The sequence below is a fragment of the Chelmon rostratus genome, chromosome 11 (assembly GCF_017976325.1).
Source record: "Chelmon rostratus isolate fCheRos1 chromosome 11, fCheRos1.pri, whole genome shotgun sequence".
Taxonomy (NCBI): Eukaryota; Metazoa; Chordata; class Actinopteri; order Chaetodontiformes; family Chaetodontidae; genus Chelmon; species Chelmon rostratus.
In genome coordinates, this window is record NC_055668.1 from 18,078,090 (window position 1) to 18,094,521 (window position 16,432).

A 16,432-nucleotide genomic window follows, 5' to 3' on the forward strand; every position below is an offset into this window, starting at 1 on the left:
ACCTGCACTGATTAAGGCTACATGCTGAAGTCATGCTAGCACGCTCAAAATGACGATGCTAATGTGCTGATATTTAGCAAGTAATGTTTACCGTGCTCACCATCTTAGTTTGTCGTGACGACATTTGTTGATTAGCGCTAAACAGACAGTGCTGCTGAGGTTAATGGGGATGTCATTTGTTTTGCAGCATTGGACAAATTCAGATTTTGGCCTGATGATGGCGCTAGACAGAAAACTTAAGGGATCACCCAAGTTAGCATGAGTCATCCTGAAGGGGGGCCTGAAACAAATATCTGAACCAAATGTTGATGAGATGTAAATGCAAACGTCAAGGTGCCACAAGAGGAAAAGTCAGGTCATCATCAAAGTCATTAAGATTCATCCGCTGGAGACAATGAATGTTTGTCGATAATGTCATGGCTGTCCTCTACAGCTGTTGAGATATTTCAACCTGTGTGAAAGTGGTGGACCACCCAACCGACCGACCGGCCATTTCTGAACCACACTGCAGCTGTGGCTTTTTTCCCTCAGTGTTATCGATTAGCAGCATTAACGTCCTTTTTGATCAAACATGCAAAGGCAGGACAAACAGTGAATACAGCATTGAGGAGACAGGAGCTCAAATGGCTATCACACTAATGTTACAGCAGAGACAATACTTAATGCATAACACACACTCACACACACACTGAACAACAGAGGAGGAGAGTTTAAACCCAAGTCTGGGCTACAGAAATTTCTGAATTCATTTAGAGAAGAAACATTAAAGCGCAAAAATCATTGACTAAAAGGCAAAAAAAATTTCTGCCCTCAAATAAAAAAAAATGCCTCGTTCCAGTCAATAACTTTAAGTGCTAAACAACACTTTTAGTGTGATGGAGTCATTCTGAGCTAATAAAATTTTATGAAGTGTTCTGGCTATACGATGCTCTTGCCTTTAAATGGACTGTTTTAAAACATTTTTTGTGTGTATTTGAGTGCTGTGACCTGAAGTATTTCATCATTTGTCCTGCTTGTACATTACAAAAATTGCGTGAGGTCCAGTGAGACTATGACGCTTATGAAATGGGTAATTTACACAGCAATTAAATCTTGTTGCTTTGTAAAGAAGATAATAGGTAATATAGATAGTTTTGTTCAGATTCTAACGGGGGTGTTTGGTTTGGATGCTTTTAGTTTCCAAGTTCCAAGAAATATTTCACATTGTGCAAATATATCCTGTAAAAACAACATTTCCGAGTTACAGCCATCCAACAGCAGGCAATGTGTAGCAAGTGTCCATTAAAATTCCTGGAGTGTCTAGTGAGAAGCGATAGTGCAAAGGATGCATTAAATATTGCAAACATGTACAGAGGTTAGACTACAGCGCTGTTTCCACCCGTGAATTCCACATGTGCAGAACAACGTCTGGTGGTTGACTGAGGATCGAAAAGCCACCACATAAAAATATATTTATGCCACAGGAGAAAAGTTGGAGAGATACATCTGGACACTGTCTCCAGCAGGTATGGGACTGTGTTTTCTGGCAGCAGAAGTAGGAGGGATAATAAAACAAGGGAATCTAGTGGACAGTGGGAAAGGGGAAAAAAAAGAGGGGAGGTGAAGGGAAAAATTTTGTCAGTTGTTGTTTCATGTTTCAAAGAAGTTTGGACAGGAGCAACAAAAGGCTGGGAAAGTTGTGGAACGCTCTAGAAACACCTGTTTGGATCATTCCACAGGTAAACAGGTTCATTGGTAACAGGTGATCCTCGAAAGAATGAAAGACTACATGGGCTCAGTAACACTTTGTAAGTCTGTTGTCTTTATTTACGTTTTGCACAGCATCCCAACTTTTTGAAATCAGGGTTGTAATAATCAGAACATAAAGGTGGGCTGTTAGGACAGCTGTGTCTCACTTCATGTACTAAAATGTAAACTCACACTTAATCCCTGTCAAGCGGAAACTGCAAAAGACAAAAAAGGCCAACATCATGAGGTCTTAGGAAAAAGCTAACAAAGGTATTAGGATGCAGTAAATGACAAAGATCAAATTCAGGAGATAAAGCAGAAGACAATTAAAGGGGTGCCGAGGACACACAGTTTACACACTTAAGCTCACAATTCCTTAGATAAAGCTGTGGACAAGGATTGGGTTTGTTTCCTTGGCTAATGCAGTCATAGGCAGTACAGGAAGGAGAAAAAATTCAGCTAAAGATGTTGAAAAGGTCAAGAAATAAGTCTTTGTGGTAAGGCTTTGCACAGGAAACTCTCTGCCTATATAAAGTCTACAGGGTGCACAGGCACAAGGGTGTGAGTATAGAGCTTACGGTACCAACAGGGTGATAATGAAATCTGAGAGAAGCCCCTGAAAGGCATAATCAGTGCCCTGCATTATTGGACAAGCATACCAAAGGTATAGAAGATTAGTGCTGGGCATAGGGCAAGCTTTTTGCAGCAAAAAAACTCAATCACAGAAAAGACTAATTGCTGTGGAGCAAACATATTGACAGAAAGAGGCAGCAATTTGAGACAGAGCTGCCTTTGGACAAAGCAGTCAGCGGATGAGAGCTGGTAAAGTGCAGGAAAGGGACTTGGCTACAGGGCTGTGCAATATGGCGGGAAACCAAATTAGACTCATTACATGCAACATAATATGTGCCATCGCCCCCCCAAACTCCAGTGGGCGAGAAAAGACGAGAGAATACTGGAGGATAGCAATGCAAAAAACAAGCAATCAATCATTACAAAACATCGAAAACAACAGCTGCATCAAAATTGTGTGATTGTTATAATTCCTATTATAGCAATCACACACCGTCTTGACTTTGAATCACATGGTATTAAAAATGTTCACCGTATAGAGCATCTATACTTCAGTGGGAAAGACGCAGCACTCAGCACCTCTATGCTCTGACTCCAGGAGAAAAAAACCAAACAGTGTCACAGCTGCAGCTTCTCCACTCCGTCCTCAGAGGCTTCACCTCACACCCACGGGGCCGCTCCATCTCAACACCCCTATGCCTGTGAAGTTCACCACTGTCCCCTAAAGCAACTAATGCACATGACACGGGCATGAACAGCTCTACACAGTAAAGAATGGACTGGAAAAGACAGGCGGTTGCTGGCTATGAATGATACACATACATAACAAGGTGTACATATGTTTTATGGTTAGATTTCATACACTGTAAGCTGTGTCCCAAAAACACAGAAGTTAACCTGACATCAAACAAATTAAGGTTTAGAAAGAACATCTGAGTGATCACAGATCTAATTTTTACCTGTTGGCACTCATCGGTCAATCCAAATCTGCATGTGGAGTAAAACTACCAGATTTTCCATATATTTTCCTCTGGAAAAATAATTATTCTTGCAATAATCCTCACAATAAATTGATCAATTATACGCCTGCTGCACCTCTACATGATGATCAACCTGTATAAACAGTATGCAATTTACACTATGCAACACTTCTCATTCACAAGAATGAAATGTCTGATCAGCAGGATCATTAAATAATTCAAGAAGGCATTTTTTAAAATAATCACTCTCAGCTGTTTAAAGGCTGATCCAAATCACGTCCTTTCTTCACTGTAATCCATTCTGCCGCAGCACCAGCTGTCAAAAATGTCCCATTGTGCTCCACTCAAACTACTGCAAAAATACGGTTTGATTTGAGCCGCACAAAAAATGCACAGCAGCCAACTGTTTGGATGAAGACGTATATACACACTGGCAGCAGAGAGAGCCGAGGTTTAAGAAAGAGTCGCTCTGCATCTTTTTCAGCAACATTTTGCACAAGCACCAGCTTCTCAAGAGCTGCAGTTGGTTAAAAACCGTATTTGAACCTCGCTGCTGAGGACAGCGGCTGTCCAAACGCTGTCCCGACAGATCCAAACAAAACACACGCTCCGCATTTAAAAACATTATGCAGAGAAAAGCAATACAGAAACTTTAGGCACCATACAAACTATCTGTTAGGCAAATTATTACTCAAGTGCTTTGCACAAGGAACAAGTATTGAGTAAGTTTAGAACTATGTGGGGGAAAGCAAGGAAATAAAGTGTGGAATAAAATGGCTCTATCGAACATGTCTAAACTACTAATTTTAACAAACACCACAGTTAGTATTCAGTGTGCCGCTGTTTTATGTAAATCTAAAACTATCAGCTTGAAACTCTGGAACCAACAGACACTTGGATCAGGATTTGGGCCAAAAAACATAATTAGTGCATTCCTAGAAAACACACATCATTGACAACTGTTTCCACACTTTAAGATGAAATTGAAAAAGTCTTAATGAGGATTGAGATTCCCATTTGGCACATCTGAAGAGTTTTTAAGGAGACATAAAAAAAACAAACATTGCATTCCTTATCTTTTTAAAAACACTGTGTGAGGAGTCGAGACTGAAGCAGTAAGTTTAGATTAAGTGTGCGCACGTGTGTGTTTGTGTGCGTGCAGCCATGTGTGTATTAACGGACTTGTTAGATCAGAGATTTCCAAACTTAGTCAAGGATTATTCTGTAATTGCAAGTATGAGCTCCTGAGAACTGCAGCTGAATACCAATTTTTTTTTGACAATGTTTGAAGCATTAAATTGCAGAACACCACTGCCTAATGAAGTCCCACTGGACAGGTTTTCCTCTCTGTAACTCACCTTTTGTTCTCAGAAACGCTCGATTTTGACACACGTTAGGATATCCAGCCAGTAATAGCCAGACAGAGACTGAGAGAAAAAAACAGCGGAACAGGGTAAAAGTGATGCAACTAGGGTGAATTTGCAACTTTTGAAATGTCTAAATCTTTCCTACAGTGCTAGTAAAGTGCAAGACAAACTGCTGTCACAGTTAGATTACGTTATTCTTTCATTTCTGCATGAGATAAGAGAGTTATCTCGACTGTATGATGAATGTCGCATCCATACATGAATCAACAGCAGCTTCCATACATCTGCAGCCTGTTGCACCAGCTGTGCGTGGGCAAACTCAAACTTTGCCGAGTTCTAACATAAATTACCACTAAATTGAGATTTATGCATTACTGAAAAAAAGCGGATGCACCACAGAGATACAGTGAGTTACAACATTAACTCTAAGTAAAAAATAAATAGTTACACATGCCCCTAACGTGGGTGTGAAGCATGAAATGTCAGAATTATTTTTACTAATGGTAAAACAGCCGTTTCATTAATTGAAAGCCATTTTTGCAACACAGAAATCCAGCAGAGACCAAAATTAGTGATATGATATTTCAATGTCAATCTGTCTTACTACGATGTGCTACGATGCCACTTGGCTCATACCTGCTAGAAAGTTAATGTGCACGGTAACCATGACGATGGATCTTTGAGCAGTGATTGGCCAATTCTACGTTATGGCCCAGGTGAAACCAATTTTAGTGGTTTACAACAACACTTAGCAGCACTGAAGAACATGTCCTAATGTTTCTGGAATATCACTGTACTCGAAAAGGTTTCTCCAGTGACCTCTTCACTCGTGGGATTCAGATAAGCAAAATTCCACAAAGCTTATCAAGCCATAAATCAATGATTACCATCTGCCACTAAACATCCTGAATGGCCAATAAAATAAGAGAGAACAAACACATCACTTTAGACAGGTAATCATATTCTAAGCAATGAGGTGACACACATGGTTTATCTGTGCCTTCCTGCTCTCACACGCCCAAATGTGTTCGTCCATATCTCTTGTATAACCACGTACAATCTTGTACAACCTCCGCCTCCTGTTACTGCAAACCCGAAATGACATGCATGCTGACTGAGTTCAATCCAATGCTCGAGTGCTTTTAACCATTCCTGCTGTTGTACACACACTCCCCAATATGCTGGGCGTGCAAGCCTACTGAACTCTGCATGGAGCAACAGCATCCACCATTTCTGGCATGAAAAATGAGCCGTACTGTTGGCTAGTTAATGATTACTTTTTTATGTTTGCTTGATTTTAATGTTTATTTGTGTTAGTTTCACTTACAGAAGCTTTATTGACTATAGCCTGAGGTTCTCTACACCGCTATCCATCATCACTTCAGTGCAAAACCTGATTTCCATAAAGAGGTACACTTGCCAAAGGCTACTGCATAAAAAACGAACTTTTCAGAGGAGTTGAAGGTATTATTTTAGCACAGAACATGCTTTGCAGCATGATGCACCATGTAGACAGTACTTTTGCACAAAACTAGCCCTATGTCTGTTTGGCTCAGGGGATGATTTTTATTATAAACAAGGCTGCAGTTTTCTTTTTTTCTTTTTTTTGGCATTTCTTGTCCTCCCTTTAATTCAGAAAACAAAAACTAATGTGAATGCATAAGCTTTATATTTTTGGTCAGAGCCACATGTTTTATAGATGACAACTTTCAGGCCTTGACTTGAATGAAACATAACCTACACGAGGGGTTCTCGAAGTTGTCACTCAAAGGTCCACATCTGATTTTTATTCAAGGGCAGAGGTCCAGAACAATTGGAGATAACAAAATAATATTTAATCATTTAACCAACCTCACATCTCTTGTGATTGGGTCAGCATGGAATTGACAGTCAGTCTATATTTATGTCTGACAGCTACATTCATACTAGTTATAGAAACTGTATACAAGAGTATACGAGACATCCCAACGTTCCGTATCTGCGATTTCGGAGCTGATAGCAAGTTCTGTGGTGTAACGTCAAAGTGTGAACGACACACAACACTCTTTCCAGCAGTTGCATCGCTATGACAACGATGTCAATGATAGGGAAATAAGCCATTTAAAATCGTATTCATGGGGACGGGATCTCTGTGAATCATCTCCACTGTCACTAAATACTTACTGATCCAGAGTAAATTTATTTCAAAATAGAAAACGTTGCGTTCATGACTAATTGTAGCATATTCATAACACGAGGTGTGAAAGGGGTCCTCAACCATAGTTGTCCAAGGGCCAGAATTTTTTTGTGAGGGGCCAGACAAAAAAATACATTTATTCAGGCCTAATTAGCCTATTATTAATTCATATTTTCCTCTTCTTAGAAAATGTTTATGTTTATCAGCCTACATCAGTGTGAACAGATTTATCATCATGTAAAATCCATAATGATAACTACATATTGAACTACAACATGCTCTCAAACCTCCACCAAGGGTGCAGTCAGTGCTCAGTATAAAACCCACAGTGAATGAGTCCTTATCTCAACAACAACTTCCCAGGAAGCCAATGAAAATACTCAATTTGAGATTCAATACAACAGTTGGCCAACAAAAATAAACCCAAGTGACATCTAATAGACAACCTTTGTGATTCTCTGTGACTAACTGTCGAGCTGAACTGAGGTGAACTATAAATTATGGACTTTTTGGCTCATTGCCAGGGGTTGGCAAGCTAATCAACCATCGCTCTCAGGATGGACTGGGCCTCTTCCACTGGTGAGGAACATTAGATGCGTACGTTTTCTGAAGTCAGTAATATTCTGCAGGCCAGATGTGGCGGATTTGATGTGGCAGGTGGGCCACCAGTTGTTGTTGGCTAGCCTTCGGTCCTGATGCAGACCCTGAGCTGTACTGTGAAAATATAAAACTTTCTACCACATTTACTATTTTCATTTTTGTCACTATATCTTCTCTCCAGTTGAAGTGAGCCCTTCACAAGGCCACCATTAGAGAGTGAATCACAGAAATACTGTACCTGGATGCCTGCGTGTCTGCTGCTAAATCACAAGTGGTAATTCAGGTACAGCTAAAATCAGCCTCTCTAAATCTGGATCTAACGCACGTATCCATTCCAGTTGCTGTGGAACGGCCTGTTCCCCTCCTGTCACACTAATACTTGGCCTTCAATGACATTTCTAGAGTTCATATATGCTGTGTTAACATTACACCATGTTCTTAATCTCACTGTGCATCTGATCACATTGCACATTACTACACATCACATTTATCAGTAATATTAGTAGTAGCAGGGGAAGTGGTGGTAGTAGTATTGTGGTTGTTGTTGTCAGGCTATCATCATTATGTTTGTTTATTTTTTCCGGCCTTGTGCGTGCTGATATGTACTTTCCACAGGTAATAACTCACAGATGGTTTGGACCTGCCACTGAGGGCTGCTGCCCTATATGGGCCTTTGCTTATGCTGATAAACTGCCTGGAATGTGCATCCAAATTAAGATCAAACTTAATTCACCAACATTTTCACATGGGTACTTAAAATTTAGTCGCTGGGTTCATGGATGAGACGCAGGCTTTTATTTCCCTCTTGTTCAGATTTAACATAGTCTGATGAACAAGTCTGATGAGATTCTAGATTTTTCTTATCGTCAACAACACCCATGAAAACACCAAAACCAACAACGCTGGTGCACAGGGTAACATGTTCTTGAATAACGACTAATGTGGGCATTGTTGTTTATTTTAAGTACCACGTTAACTGTCCTGCTGCCAGAAATACTCACCAGAATGAAAAGTGTGTATTAATCCACGGCTGAAAATAGTTCCCAAGAAAGACACCATTTAGTCTGACTAATGAAAGTTTACTTCAGTGCTTCAGTTTCTACTACAGTGCTCAGCTAATTCAGGAGATTACTGTGATGACTCCTTCATTCTGGACACCTGAGTTAAAAGAGTCATTATGAAACACAAACATGCAAGGAGATAATGCAGGTGTTGCATTATGTGTGACTGATTCTTACCCATCACCATATCTTTAACACACACATGCTGGTCTGAACTGATGCAGGTGCATTTTGTGCAAAGGCATATTGATCCGTTTGAAGGCCATTAATGATAAAATACCATTATATACCTTGGTCATTAAAAAAAAGACATAGCCTTAATTAAGTTTTTTTTTCCCACTTGAAAGGACACGGCCACTTAGGCCAAAGGGGAAAATGGCAATTCTTTAGCATGGATGAGTCAATCAGATCCTCAGGGAGGAAAAAAGTCGACACTGAACTTTTTTTTTCTCAAAGGCAGCGGTGATAAAAGCTGAGAAAAAGACATTAGATAATGTGTTCTGCTTTAGAGGACTTCATTTATGAACATGAACATTAGCAAATGGCTTGGAGCCGCACGCCCTGCCAAACGCTGACAGGGGGTGGTGGCGGGGGGTCGCTTGTGAATACAAGGAATCCTCTGACTCACCAAACGTTTTGGGGAGGTGAAGTGTCTGGAGGTCACCTTTCAGCCGAGAGCTTTTCGGTGTCCATGCTGTCTACTGGGGTTGCGCGATTATCCTCCTCAGGCCGGATCATGGCGTCTGGGAGGCAGACAAGGGAGCAAGGGGGCAGAGGGAGAAGGACAAAGAGAGGAGTTAGGATAATTTGACCAAATTAGGCAGTGGAACACCTATAGCACACTGGCTTTTTGTAGCATTTCAAATAGGGGGGAAGCTTTAACAGGTGGGAAACACCATAGCTCTAAAAGGCTTTCTCTGCAGGAAATATTCATTTTGTCTCTCAGAGTAGAACCAAAAGTCTTTCGGCAGCTTTCCATGTATGTCACTGCTAAATAAGTCATAATGCTCTCAGTAAAATCTGTCTTTATGTTTCATTTCTGCAGTATGTTTTAATCAAGGATGTACTCCAGTAGTGGAGCTCCCATTCCCCAGTGGATAATATCTGTCAAAGGGAAGAATGGCATGTCTTCATGTCTAGGGAAGTGTTCATGCCTTATATAGTCTTGGTCGAGTTGCCTGCTGCACATTGCTGGATCTAGCCAGGGGCTAAGGAAGCAGACCTTATGAGAGCTCATTAAAACAGTCTTCAAATCTTAAGAGACAAATATGAATGCACTACAACATAAATGAGTTTGCCACTGCAAATAATCAAAAGTAATGGAGAAGTTCCCAGACTGAAAAAGCATCTATTAAACACGGAAGTCGTAGCTGGCTTGGATGGGTATATGAATAAGGGTGACAGAGTGGAGGACAGTCAATGCAGGGGCTCGATACTAATATTCAAACGCCTCCAGTGTTGTGAAACAAATGAGCCTGCTTCCTTCCTTTTTTGTGTTACAGGTACAAATTACACCTCAAAGGTCAAACACTTCTCCTCTAATGGGAAGTTGTATGACATTTCCAGGCAAGGAATATTCCCTTTGCATTGGTTTTTTTCTTTTTATAACACATTTTGACATTTTCACTGAACACACCAATTTAAGTCAAAATCCACAACTGTTTTCAAGCAAGATGGAGTATTTCATCCTAATGCTGACGACCTCACTTGGCCTATCTGCTCAGCGTTTTCGCTGAGTCTGCAGGGGCGTTCTCAAGTGAGCCATCAAGAGGACTGAATGAGACAATCACCATTTTCAGGTTTCCACTTTAAATCTCTAACAAGACTTGATCTGGTTCCCAATTTGCCCGAAATAACCACAATAATAGGAAATGGTAATTATCCTGATAGAGCGTGAATGTGAATGTACAATAGCTCATTACCATTCTGAAACAGCAATGTGTCATACAGTACATGTGAAGGCCACTCCTCTAAGTAACAGATAAAAGGTCAAGTAATTATGTAAGCTTTGGTTCTCAGTCGTACACCGATTTGACCCGGAGACAAAGAAACTGTTGAAGTGCTCATTTCCAAAATGCAGCCATGAGGAAGGTGAAAAGAAACTTCATGTTCAATCAGAAAACTTTTGGAAAACATGGGAGAATATCCTTCCACACACCAAACATCTGGAGGGCACAGGAGCAAATCACAAAACACTGCAACAATTCCCTGCGCTGAAGATAAAATCGGCTCCTGCAACAGGATGTATGTTCAAATTTGTAACAACGTGGGGATTTCAATTGTTTTACAGCAGCCATTTGTAAATCCATTACATAAGCTCATCTGCAGCAGCGTCCAATCAAACACAACCAATTATGTAAGCAAGAAGTCAGTGTAGCATCACATGCTGTAACAAAACTTCTCAATTCTTACATGTAGGTGTTACTTTGTTTCTTTAATTCATGCATACATGGAGAAATATTTCATTTTAGTGTTCGTGCATTTTAGAACCTGGGAAATAGGAAATATCTGATTATTCTAACAGAGTTAATGGTTTGAAAACATTCATGTAAAAAAATCTTCCCAGTTCAAACAGCACTTTATAAAGCGTCAGGTCAGATGTGTTGACCATATTTAATTTCATCTATTTTACTCTTCAGATAATAAATTAGCAAGCTAATGTTCACTTGTCAGCTAGTTATGTAAGAGCAACACCTGACAGTGACTGGGTGTAAATATTTAGAGCAACTGAGCTCAACATAACAATCAGCCTGCAACCCATTTTAATATAGCGATGCATAAATCTCCACTTCCTGTGCACTTCTGTTATAACTAGGCTAAGTAAACCTCTGCATGCATTATGCAACAGTAAAACCTGTTGGTGAAAAGAACCACCTGGTGACTTCATGTGTATTAAAGGAGGCACACAGGAGTCTTCAGGCTCTTCAAGCCAATAGAGGGGATTGACTGTTGCAGCACACGGTCACTGTGGTACACAGAAACCACAGAGGCAAGAACTGAAACACGGGTTGGATTGTGCAGGTTAAACCCTGCAAGATCTCATGACACTGTCACTCACAGTCCCACTTCGCTCTTCATCCTAAATGCAGCCCCTTATCTCACGTAGCTCTGGTCCAGTATAAATCTACTAGCAAAGCTCTTCAAATTCATGGACCGAAAATACATTGATATCACCTTTCACTGGCTGTTTATCGTTCCCTGTGGGTGCAGCAAAGCTAGAACAGCTACAGAGACCCTAAAAAACTGCCCCTGATTAATGTCCTTTGGGATTTATATTACATGAGTCAAATACCCAGTGTCGACTTGATTTAAGAGCTGCGAGTTCTGTTGGGGTATGATAAAACTCGAGCTAAGACTTCATTGAATGCTTCTGCAAGACAAGGGAAGGGTGTTGACTGAACCTGCTTCTGATATTAACTATCAAGCAACATCTTAACCTTGAAGCAAATACTTCACACCGCCGCGGTAAATGCTACAAATGACTCAGTGCCTAATCGCCGGCTTGTAAGGGCATTGCAAGCGCTTCTGTGCCTCAGTGAGTGTCTTACAAATGACTTTTTTTTGATGAAGTGATACTGTGGAGGAGTGCATATTGTCTCCAGCTGTAACACTGCATACAGGAATGTGTAGGAGCAAGGCAGTTTGCGTGTGTGAGAGGCAAAAAAGACAGAGACAGACAGACAGAAAAGGACAGAAAGTGTGTGTTTCTTATGGTTGAACCGCCGTTGAGATTGAGCCAAGGTCATCCTCTTACTTATGACATACATGGAGCCAGACTGAGCCTCTCACTTGGACGCTCTCCATCTGCTCCCACTGATAAGACCGGCTACTTCATGTGCAGCAGGCAGACACCATGGCTATGCATTGTGTGGATATAGTGTGATAAAAAACACATTAAGGTTTTCTTGGATCACAATAAAGCAGGCTAACAAAAGATCTGAATGAGGGCTTTAACATTTAGTTTAGATGGCATGTTATAGTACACCTACCAGGACTGAAATGAGGACTTCTCTAGTGCACATTTAGAATATTTGTAGGTGCATTTGTTTAAATATGAAATGATGCACAGGGGGTAAAAACAGTCTCTGTTTTTAGCAGATTGTATTGACACCTACTGCTCAGTGGAGAATGATTTCTCTGAAGGACCTTTCCAACCACAAAGGTGGACAGGGATATTCTGTTAATTGGTTTATGCATGTCAGCCGGGAAACTCAATTGCAGGATATCAAAGGGGCCTGAAACAGCTTAACCCAAATAAGACCTTAACCGGACTGCCAGAAATCCACATATTTCTCCTCAGTGTCTTCTGAAGCTCATGTAAAATGGGAGAGGTTAACAGGTGAAAGTGCACCCCGTTGACCGGCAGCACTGCTCTGCTCGCTCCTGATCACCGCTCAGTCACCACCCGGCGAGCTGAAGCTTCCTTTAAAACTGATGAGAGACAAGAAAAGAAATCATTCCAGCACATTGGTGAGGACGCGTTTCAGTTTGGATTTTTCTGTAAGCCGTCTGGTTTGTTGCACTCAGAGAACCGCAGGAATTCAAAACTAGGTCTCGGTTAGGGTCGGCAGCTCTAACAGAAAGAGGATGATGGGGAATAATAAATACTGTATGGGTGAGACTGGGTGAGGATTACTGTTTATGGCAACATGCTGGTGCCAGTCCTAAACAAATGCATGACGACGGGAAGAGATTACAGTGTTTAAGAAAGTGGCAATAAAGGAATGAAGAGTCATGTTTGCTCTGCTGGGAGGATGGTTTGTTTTTTGCAAACACACACAATCATATTTGCAGATTCCAGTCAGTCGTCTGTACATGACTTTCAGCTCGCATGTCAAACAAATTGTGCAGAAACATGTCAATTAACAAAACTGCAGAATCTTTGACAGCAATCTGACCACAGGCACATTTTCTACATTACATTTTCACTTTAGTAAATTGAGTAAATCAGTGAGCCATCTGCTGAAACGCCGCCGTTTCCACAGACACACACACACACACACACACACGCACGCATCCTCCTCCCCCTGTGGTCTTCGAAAAGGCTACATACGAAACTTCAAATGAGCAGCCAAACTCCAGGCAAGCTTCTGTGACGCCGAGAGGTTCGCGGGCTGATCACCATAACTGCAGCTGATGAGCTCAACATGCAATGCTTCCTTAAATGAGCCTTAGCCCATGGAGGTGGACCAATTGGCAGGAAATGAGGCCAAATTGATTGGGAAACAGATGGAAGAGAGGCAGCCACTATAAAAACCCATGAGGCTGTAAAGGAAGGAAAGAGATGAGGGGTGAAGATGAAAGTGAGACAGAGAGAGCGAGGGCAGATAGCTTGAAATGAACGCCAGATAGAAGGAACTGTGGGGCATGGCTTTTACAAGCTCATAACAGAGTAAAGCAATTTCCTTAAAATCAATGCAAAATCCTAAAATGTATTAAGCTAAAACTGAAATCTATATTTATCGAGTTACCCTACAAAAAGTTCAACTTCGAGCTTCGTGTTCAGAACTGTTCATTACATTTAACCAAAACTCACCTGCTTCATGCAGTTAAAAACAGTCAGAGTGATGTGTAACATTGTCGTGCATTCTTACGTAATCTTTCTCAGAAACAAGAAGCAAAAGAAAAACAGAGAGGCCTTGAAAATTTGCCAGAAAGCAAAGCATTCTCGCCCTCTCACATTTCTTAAAAGTCATCTTTCTAAAGGGCTCCAAACAGAGACAATATCTCCACCGTCACAGCCAATTCTGAGACACATTCAAGATTCATCCAGTCTTTGTTTTCAGACATATCGGCGCTGACGGCAGGACAGGTCTTTGTGACCTCGCGGTTGCCACGCTCTTCAAAGGCGCAATCCAGGATCCAAATACAAACACATGGATTCAGAAGGAACCTGGGACACGATCTCAAAATGACACGTCTTTCAACAGCAACTAAATCAAAGTTATCCATTAATCAGAAGCTCAGTGACACCACAGACAAACAAGTCCAATTTGTGCTGGCCAGTTTTGACTTATGTAAAGACTATGTACAGGAAATTAGTGGGATTTTTGATCACTAGCACCACTATGAAGCAATGTAGCTATGCATTATGTAAGCGTATGAAGACACACATGCTCACAAGTTTCATCCTATTCCGCTGATTGACAGTTGGTGGCAGTAACAGGTAGGGAAGGCAATATGCCAACAGAAGCACAGAAGAAGAGGACTGAAAGGTGGATGTAAACAAGGCATGATTTCAAATACTCAAAAAAAAAAATCATTTTACAAGGACACAGACAAGGCCTCAAGGATTTTAAGTGTTGGTGAGTGTCATTGAATGTATACATAAGGTTACCTTGAATTTGCTCTGGCCTGGAGCCTGCACTACGAAGCAAGTTCAGCATACCCAGGATGTATTCTCATTATCTGGAAACAACCACAAATCACACTAAGCATTCATGTGGTTATGAACATGGTAAGTCGACCCAGGTTGTCCGACAAAGAGGCTGTGTTCACAGCATGTAACCAATCGCAAACATGGACAAGTCTACTGGAGGAAGAGCGGCATGTTTTACAAGCAAAGAGCAAACTCTAATATTAGACAAATCTGATGAACTTAAACACATACGGCAGGCTTAAAGCAACAGTTGCAGTTTCAGGAAGGGAAATCGCGACTGTGTGAACGAATAAATGAATAGGCTTATAATTCCACTGCCCCATCATGAGGGCACAAATAGATCTGACTGTAATTAAATTTATGTATTCCATTAAATTAATGTGTTGTTTGGATGTATTCTTATAGTGTGTTTGGCAATCCAACAGAACTGGTGTGTCAGTGGGCAGCGCTTTAATACACACTGAGCTCATATGATCCAACGCAGATTAAGTGTGCAGCGCCAGTTGACATGGCGAAGCGGCGGGTAACAAGCGAAGCACAGTCGTAACCCTGAATACCCAGGATTAAACCTGAAGTTTCCTTGCTAACCCCAAATCCTGCTTGGTAATAGGGACCTCAGGTCTTTCGGCAGAGTCACATATGGTTAAGGCTTGGACAACAATGACCCTGTGGTTCGAGAGATACCAACATTGAAACGACAGCTGATTGTGTCCACAATAACTGGCTCTTGAAATGCCCTGGAATACCTGCTGGGTTGATACAATATCTACTCTGAATGGCCACTCAGACAAAAACCTGTTGTTATCAGAGCAAATGACTCATGGCCATATTAATGAATCTCCTGTGTTGAATTGGGGCATGCAAACACACACGCATACACACACAGACTTCCCTGTGTTTATCTAGCCGACTTCACTCACTCGAGGTCAGTGGATTACAATCTATCTTGTAGGGCCGGATATGAAAGCTTCATATAAATCTCTATATATCGTATGAGCTGTAGCAGCATACTCAAAATACAAGCTCTCCACTTCCACAGCAGAGGAGAAGAAATGTCGAGGATGGCAGGGTGAGATATAGTTGCACCGTTTGCTCTGTCCGAGTCATAGCATAGCCGTTTTTAAATACACTTACAGAAACAGGGAATTACATTAAGAGAGCTGGAGCACAAATGCTAAAAAAAACAAAGAAATCAGAATCTAAACCTTGGCGAAAAGATCTCAGGAAGGTGCCACTTCACTGTGAATTACCTTCATCTTCAAGCAAGCCTCTGTGCTACAGGATACTTCACGCCATTGCTGAATATAGGTGCGCCGTCTACCTTGTGCCTGCCGCCATTAAGAGGCTACTGATGCTGATGAAGTAGACACTGTCAGATAATGACAGATCCGAGCCGAGCCAAGTCAAATTACACTCAAGTGTATTCATATAAAGTGCTTTAAATAAACAGGTTGTTCGCAAAGTGCAAAGTGCCTGAGTCATCATCGGAGGGATGAGACTTGAATGGGTCGAGGGTAGCTATCTGCCCGGGGTGTGAATTAAAAATCTGAGCGCGGCCTCCACATCAT

At 41.3% G+C, this 16,432-nt stretch overlaps 1 protein-coding gene across 2 annotated transcripts in view; it reads right to left on the minus strand.

The window, feature by feature from the left end:
* Positions 1-16,432, minus strand: part of chrm3a (cholinergic receptor, muscarinic 3a) — a 77,554-nt gene that overhangs the window by 42,266 nt on the left and 18,856 nt on the right. For both annotated transcript variants that reach the window (XM_041947417.1, XM_041947416.1), the window contains exon 2: positions 9,114-9,228. The gene's annotated coding sequence lies outside the window, so the exon portion shown is untranslated. The remainder of the gene's footprint in view (positions 1-9,113; positions 9,229-16,432) is intronic.